Consider the following 6,000-nt stretch of genomic DNA (forward strand, 5'->3'; position numbering starts at 1 on the left):
TGGTGGAACCCTGAACTGTCGAAGCTTCGTTTACGGTCAAGAAAACTTTTTAATAAAGGCTTAAGGACCCAAAAAGAAGAGGACTGCGCTAATCATCGGCTTGCGCAGAGAGAATATAAGAAAAAAGTACGGAAAGCCAAACTTGAATCCTATAGACATTTCGAAGAAATGAGGGAAGCAGCGGTCCTTCATCTAGACCGCTCAATTAGGCGGGATTCCATTCGACAACGTGATAGTTCATACGCCATTTCCGAATCGGAAACTTTGAATGCTCTACTCGAAACCCATTCCCATCCAGAATGCATGTAGGGAGGCTTGACGGATAGTTTCTTTATCGATGGGTCCAAGAATGGAATAGGGTCTGGAGCCGCATGGTACATAAGCGATAGTAATAAGTATCACTATTCTATAGGGTAAATAGCAACTGTTTTCCAAACGGAAATTTTTGCCATCCTGAAAGTAGCCGAACAGATAATGGAGAGGAGATGGAGCGGAAACAGACTGGAGTTTTCAGTGACAGTCTGACCGCACTGAAGGCCCTGGTGAACGCGAAGCAAACCTCAAAGATTATTGAAGAATGTAAGAAGAAGCTTAATTCTGTCGCAAGACAAAACTGGCCTTTACTTATATGGGTTCAAGGAAACGAAGTTGCCGATGAATTGGCCAACCGTGGATCACCGGTTCCTCCATAAGGGCCAGAGCCAATAATCGGAATCAGTTCCGTACAAATCATGAATTGGATCAGCAATTATGTAGGCAATCTACATAAAGAACGATGGTCCGGTCTAGAACGCAGCAGAACTGAAAAGTGTTTACTATTTTAATTTTTCCCAGTCCAGTTTTGAATAGCTCTATACGATCATTCAACTTCTTTATCACCGTACAGGACACTTACAGTTTTGGAGGAATCACTTTCTTTCTTTCCGGATTATAAAGAAGTATCAAATTACCATCGCTGAATCCTTCGGGGTTCACAACGCAGTCAAATCGATCCTTCATTTTGTTACTCATTAGCTGGGTATGCTTCCTTACATGATGGTGTAATTCAACCAGGTCATCCTGCTGTGCTTACCAATGCCTACCTTCGTCTATTGCAAAAGCGGCACCTCTTCCGCACGCTAAATCACCCGGAAGCTTTAAATCGCTTCCAAAGATGGTCCTTGCTGTTGGCCAGTAGTTTCATGTACAGCTCGACATATGGACAACGCTTACACTCTATAGCACAAGGTTGCTGAGATAGTGCAACAGCATGTGCATGTTGTACTTATGGAAATATTTTACTCACTCAGTCACAGCTAACAGTCTGGTCACGTAGTAACTCATCTCCGGCTTTCCGAGGACTCTGCTATGGTATGGAATCACTTTTTCTTGTCCACTGATAATCTGTGATTGTATTCCTTCTATTCCGTATACACTAGCATATATATCCACAACAAATTTTTCTCCCCCAATCGGTTACGCTAGCATGGCGGAGTACAAAAAAGCTCTTTTAGGTGTTGGAACGCTTCCTCCTGTTCATTGCGAAATAAAAAGGGTCAATTGTTCTTAGTGAGAGTGTGGTGCTTCCATCTTTCTTTTCAACCAGTATAACCGGTGAGTTCCACGGGCTTATTTATGGCTCCATAACTCCACCCTGGATTATCTGATTTGCTTCTTCGCGCTTTGTTGGTGGTTCTTCCAAACATTCTACAATTGCCATTGAATAGGTAGCCGTATTTCTTAAGCAATCTCTTAGCATCCCTCTTCTCTAGCCCTCTTACTTCCTGCAACCAAGTCTTAAAAAAAATGCAGGTTTTTCGTCCAGCTTGCTGGAATTCTTCCCTTTCCTGTTGTGCCCCACCGCAGTTTACTATGGCGTTTACAGGCCGAAGTTTCCCAATAACAACTTCTTTATCCAAAATAACTTATAACTTGAAATCATTTAGGACCCTTACTGGAACCTTTCTCTGTCTCTCAACAGATTCTATGACACACACTTCTCTCGCCCCACAGCCTCCTTCTACATTAACCCATATAAACTGCTTCAGATTTTGGCGGAACCCGTTGACGGTGACTTAGAGTTACTATTCTGGACTATACACTTGGCTCATACTCTGTGATCAGAGGTATCTCCATATTCTGATACTACAGAACTCATTTACCCAAATGCAAATTACATCCGTGCAGCAGCAATTAATACTTCATCTTCAACTACGTCCAATTTGCGAAACAGACACTGTGGGGATTCAGTTATGGGAACCAGTTGTCACTCCTTAGAGCTGGTTCGTTTTAGTTTAACGTCTGCTGTGTATCGGAAGCGTCATTGCCACCCCGATGGAATTTGTGCACTGGATGTACATGCGCAAAATACACTGTTGCGGGAAACGTCCTCTTCGGCGTCGAGTATGCTGCACGTTTCGTGTCTGGATCTCGTGTACTTCTTACGAATGCCTGGTACTTGATTTTCTCAAGGAAGTCTGCTGTTTTTTTCGCATATGCCAAATGTGACAACCGCTCGGTCTCTGCCGCGTATTCCTGCAAGCTCTCATTTGTCCGATGGCAGCAAATCGTCAGTTCCAAATGGAACATTTGCTGCTTGTGGACACTCCCGTAATGTCTCTCTATTGCTGCCATCAGCCCTTGATAGTTACCCTGATTGGACCTTGATAGTTTTACCTTAGGACCACCTGTTAACATATTCGCACGATACAATTGTAATTCACAGAGGTGAGTCTTCACTACATCTTCCTCAGCCTCAATCATTTCCAATTGTAAAGTTATATGGGTCTTCTCCGCTTCTAACTTGGATATAGGTATAAGTTAACACCGGCAACGTGTTCATCCACGAAAGCTTGCAAATTCCAGAGGAAGCTAACACTTGTTTTTCCAACTAAATTGAAATCAACAACAAGCACAGCTATCCGAAGATTCCTACAATATTACGATAGTTAACACCGGCTACGTGTTCATCCACAAAAGCTTACAAATTTCAGAGGAAGCTAACACTAGTTTTTCCAACTAAATTTAAAGTAATATGAAACTGCACCTGCTTTTGTGCTGCTACAATAACAAGATGTGCTACGTCAATATCAAGGGCAGCTACCCACACATTAGTACCATGCAAAACATTAAAACAAACAAAACAACATGTTGAATTGCATTAAATAACTATGGCAATAGTGGATGCGCTGGCAGAGGCAATGACGGCAGCGCAGTAACAGGGCAGGGTAGAATAGAAATTATAATTGTCTTCATAATGATTAATTAAAAATTGTAAAATCACTTCCCGGCAGACTGGCAACGTGTAAACAACTCGGCAACTCCTAATAATAGGAGGAATAAAAAATAAAAGTTAATTGAAACTATATAAAAGTTTTTCATTTAACCAATATCGGTAAACTAAGTGTTCATATAAACACAATATCGGTAAACTTTCGCCCAACGTGGGGTCACGCGTAAAAAAATCCTTATAAAAGGATTCGAAGTTTTAAAAAAAAACGTAGTCGTGGCCGAATTTCGATACCTACAAAGTCCGGGTAGAAAAAACGTTGCAGTCCTAAATAAGCCGGGAAGTCAAAATTTAAAATTTAATATAAAAATAGGGGTCGTCTACCAAAGGCGATAACAAGGTTCTCATAGAGAATTATTAACAATTAATTAAGGCTTTGCACGTCACGCAGCGACGTTGCCAGCGTTGGACCAGAAAGCAGTGAAGCAGTTTAGAAAAGCGTTGGACTAGAAAACAGTGAAGCAGTTTAGAAAAGCTTTGGACCAGAAAGCAGTGAAGCAGTTTAAAAAATAAAATGATAATTTTAAAAATGTAAGTAGAGTGTTTAGTGAAAAGCGGTGTTATTTTTTTGAGCAATAAATCAGTGCTTGTAATTTTTTAAAAAAGTGTTAACCAGACAAAGCAAGTTGTGCTCATTTACTTTATAAAAAAAAGGGGCCACTACCGTCCGTTGAAATCCTTGCTAGGGACATAATCGGAGTTTTTTTGCTTTTTCTCTTAAACAATTTTTTTTGTTTTTTTTTTGTTTGTGTTAGTGAGAGATTGACTATGGATGCAGCCACTCTACAGACTTTAATGGCAGCGGCCATAAGGACTGCTACCGAACAAACTAAAAGGGAATTTCAGGAGACCATTAACAGACTTACTAACAGACGTGCGACCCTGGAAACCACCCCTACTACAGTAATAGAATATGCACCAGTGACAATTACGGCAAACGTTTTGTGTGATGAATCACTTGACGTCATAAAATCACTTCCTGAGTTTAACGGGACACAATCCCGATATGTGTCATGGAGGAATGCTGCTCAGGCTGCGTACAAATTAAATGAAGCCTACGCAAAGCATTCTGGCGATATTTCTGATTCAAAGTGCTGATCAGTTCAGCGTTTCCGCTGCCTTACCAGGCAGTGGCTATAATCAGAAATAAAGTTACTGGGGCAGCCGATACTGTCCTGGCATCCTTTAACACGGTTTTGAACTTTAGGGCGATTATCGCCAGATTAGATTTCACCTACTCTGACAAGAGACCTCTTCACATGATCGAACAGGAAATGTCAACCTTTTACGACGAAGTAGAACGAAAACTGACCCTGCTTGTTAACAAGACCGTAATGACTTATAACGGAAACGCTGAACTGATCAGCTCTTTGAATCAGAAATATCGCCAGGATGCATTGCGTGTTTTCATTTCGGGGCTTAACAGACCTCTATGTGACATTCTATTCTCCTCGAGGCCTGCGGACATGCCTACAGCACTCGCTCTCGCACAGGATCCGGAAGCCAATCAAGCCAGGTCTTCGTTTGCCCAGACGTTCTTCAATAGGAATGAACGGTGGTCAGGAGCTTTCCAGCGAACAGCCCAGTATAATACCCAAAATTATCCTCAATATCGCAAAATCGAGACAGAGCGCCAGGATGTGGTACCGATGGAAGTTGATCCAACTTTGTCACACCATAGACAGAACAACCCACCACCTCGTCAACCAATTCAAACCAGAAATGCCGCGGGTAGTCTTCCTCAAAGGAATCCTTTCAATTCACACCGGACCCAGGGGGCACTAAATGATAGAGTGGCGGCTCAGAAAAGGAGGATCGAAAGCCATAGAAGGACTTTCCGTAAACAACAGCGCATAAATCATCTGGGAGCGCCGGAATATGTGGACGAGGAACAGGGATATGATGAGGATTTTCATGATAGCCAAAACGTAAATGACAGTGATAAATTACAGTTCGACGACCAATACTTAGACCAACCAACGGACGAAATCAATTTTCTCGAAAATTGGTTGTATGAGGAAGGAGAAGACTTGGAAGCAGATCGTGAAGCAATATGCTCCCAACTTAATGATGAATCACTTCCCTATAATACAAGGATAGTAGGGACTATAAGAACTACTAATGACGACCCAGTCTATTCCAAGGCGATGGCCTCGGCGGATTTTGTCAACAAGGAAGTCTCTGATCTCCTGCGTGATGGTATAATAAGACCTTCACGGTCACCATATAATAATGCGCTATGGGTCGTTGGAAAGAAGGGTATAACTGAATCGGGGGAAAGAAAGATGCGTCTAGTTCTTGACTTAAAAAAAAAAGAAAAAATACAAAAAAAAAAAAAACAAAGGGGCAAGGTGTTTGTAAAGACAAACAAAAGAATTGGGAATAAGTTGACAAAATTGTACTTGAAAAATACTGTTGAGCGGGACTTGGGGACGGTCATGATAAATGGGAGAACAGTTCACAAGGCAAACTTGAGGTAACGCAGTTTTTTCTTCTTCGTTTTTTCCCAGATGCTTGCTTTTGGTGGTTGTTGCTTGGAGCCAGGCAAAACTGTTTAATTATACCAACTCACAAAAGTTGCTGTTCATGACCAATACGAAATTTTTATACATAGGACTAACTTGACAAACTATGAAGCCATAGCATCGGACACGGAGGGACTGGTTGCACAATATCTAATATCTCCTGCGAAGAAGTTGCTTCAGGCAGATTCCGATCAGATTCTAGCTTTG

This window comes from Anastrepha obliqua, chromosome 6 (genome assembly GCF_027943255.1).
Source record: "Anastrepha obliqua isolate idAnaObli1 chromosome 6, idAnaObli1_1.0, whole genome shotgun sequence".
Classification (NCBI taxonomy): domain Eukaryota; kingdom Metazoa; phylum Arthropoda; class Insecta; order Diptera; family Tephritidae; genus Anastrepha; species Anastrepha obliqua.